The sequence below is a fragment of the Coregonus clupeaformis genome, chromosome 7 (assembly GCF_020615455.1).
Source record: "Coregonus clupeaformis isolate EN_2021a chromosome 7, ASM2061545v1, whole genome shotgun sequence".
Lineage (NCBI taxonomy): Eukaryota > Metazoa > Chordata > Actinopteri > Salmoniformes > Salmonidae > Coregonus > Coregonus clupeaformis.
This window is the reverse complement of record NC_059198.1, coordinates 48,523,045-48,525,220: the sequence shown is the minus strand read 5'-3', so window position 1 is coordinate 48,525,220 and position 2,176 is coordinate 48,523,045. Positions and strand designations below refer to the sequence as shown.

The window sequence follows — 2,176 nt, the reverse complement described above, 5'->3', positions numbered from 1 at the left end:
GTCTTGTATGTCTTCCATTTCCTAATAATTGCTCCCACAGTTGATTTCTTCAAACCAAGCTGCTTACCTATTGCAGATTCAGTCTTCCCAGCCTGGTGCAGGTCTACAATTTTGTTTTTTGGTGTCCTTTGACAGCTCTTTGGTCTTGGCCATAGTGGAGTTTGGAGTGTGACTGTTTGAGGTTGTGGACAGGTGTCTTTTATACTGATAACAAATTCAAACAGGTGCCATTAATACAGGTAACGAGTGGAGGACAGAGGAGCCTCTTAAAGAAGAAGTTACATGTCTGTGAGAGCCAGAAATCTTGCTTGTTTGTAGGTTACCAAATACTTATTTGCTAATAAATTCATAAAAAATCCTACAATGTGGTTTCTGGAAAAAAAAAAAAATATTTTGTCTGTCATAGTTGACGTGTACCTATGATGAAAATTACAGGACTCTCTCATCTTTTTAAGTGGGAGAACTTGCACAATTGGTGGCTGACTAAATACTTTTTTTCCCCACTGTATCAGACTGGCCAATAAACATCAAATATTAAGATGGGCTGTTGAGATATGGCTTTTTCTTTGCAAGTATATATGTAGGCCTCCTGTAGCTCAGTTGGTAGAGCATGACGCTTGCAAAGCCAGGGTTGTGGGTTCGATTCCCACGGGGGGGCAGTATGAAAAATGAATGCACTCACTAACTGTAAGTTGCTCTGGATAAGAGCGTCTGTTAAATGACAAAACATTTACGTATGTATAGGGCCTAGTTATGCCCTGACACAGTGTTGTTAGGAAACCCCTGTTTTACAGGCCACATCAGGCCTGCAAATCAGATTGTGCTGGTTTGCAAAGTGATGTGTTGTTCCTATTAGAATCCAGCCAGAGTTAAGATATGCCACAAGTGGAATTTTGTTATCACCCGCAACCTGCATTCAGAATGACTGCCAGGGTAGGGCAAATTTAACACTGAGACAACTCAATGATCTAAACTGGAACAACCATCTCAGTAATGGGTGCAATAAGTCCAACTACTAACAGATTGATTTGTAAAAATGTATTTATGTATCTTTATGTAGCATAAAATTAATCAACCAAACAATGTACAGTACATGCAAAAACACATTAAAACAAACAATTCTGTAAATCACCCTGCAATAGAACATGCTGGGAAAATGATACAGTGGGAAAAAATGTATTTAGTCAGCCACCAATTGTGCAAGTTCTCCCACTTAAAAAGATGAGAGAGGCCTGTAATTTTCATCATAGGTACACGTCAACTATGACAGACAAAATGAGAAAAAAAATCCAGAAAATCACATTGTAGGATTTTTTATGAATTTATTTGCAAATGATGGTGGAAAATAAGTATTTGGTCAATAACAAAAGTTTCTCAATACTTTGTTATATACCCTTTGTTGGCAGTGACACAGGTCAAACGTTTTCCGTAAGTCTTCACAAGGTTTTCACACACTGTTGCTGGTATTTTGGCCCATTCCTCCATGCAGATCTCCTCTAGAGCAGTGATGTTTTGTGGCTGTCGCTGGGCAACACGGACTTTCAACTCCCTCCAAAGATGTTCTATGGGGTTGAGATCTGGAGACTGGCTAGGCCACTCCAGGACCTTGAAATGCTTCTTACGAAGCCACTCCTTCGTTGCCCGGGTGGTGTGTTTGGGATCATTGTCACGCTGAAAGACCCAGCCACGTTTCATCTTCATTGCCCTTGCTGATGGAAGGAGGTTTTCATTCAAAATCTCACGATACATGGCCCCATTCATTCTTTCCTTTACACGGATCAGTCGTCCTGGTCCCTTTGCAGAAAAACAGCCCCAAAGCATGATGTTTCCACCCCCCATGCTTCACAGTAGGTATGGTGTTCTTTGGATGCAACTCAGCATTCTTTGTCCTCCAAAAACGACGAGTTGGGTTTTTACCAAAAAGTTATATTTTGGTTTCATCTGACCATATGACATTCTCCCAATCCTCTTCTGGATCATCCAAAGGCACTTTAGCAAACTTCAGACGGGCCTGGACATGTACTGGCTTAAGCAGGGGGACACGTCTGGCACTGCAGGATTTGAGTCCCTGGCGGCGTAGTGTGTTACTGATGGTAGGCTTTGTTACTTTGGTCCCAGCTCTCTGCAGGTCATTCACTAGGTCACCCCGTGTGGTTCTGGGATTTTTGCTCACCGT

At 41.7% G+C, this 2,176-nt stretch overlaps 1 non-coding gene across 1 annotated transcript; it reads left to right on the top strand.

Moving 5' to 3' along the window:
• Positions 1-584: 584 nt before the first annotated feature.
• Positions 585-659, top strand: trnac-gca. The gene has a single exon. It is a non-coding gene; the product is annotated as a tRNA-Cys (tRNA).
• The last annotated feature ends 1,517 nt before the right edge of the window (positions 660-2,176 follow it).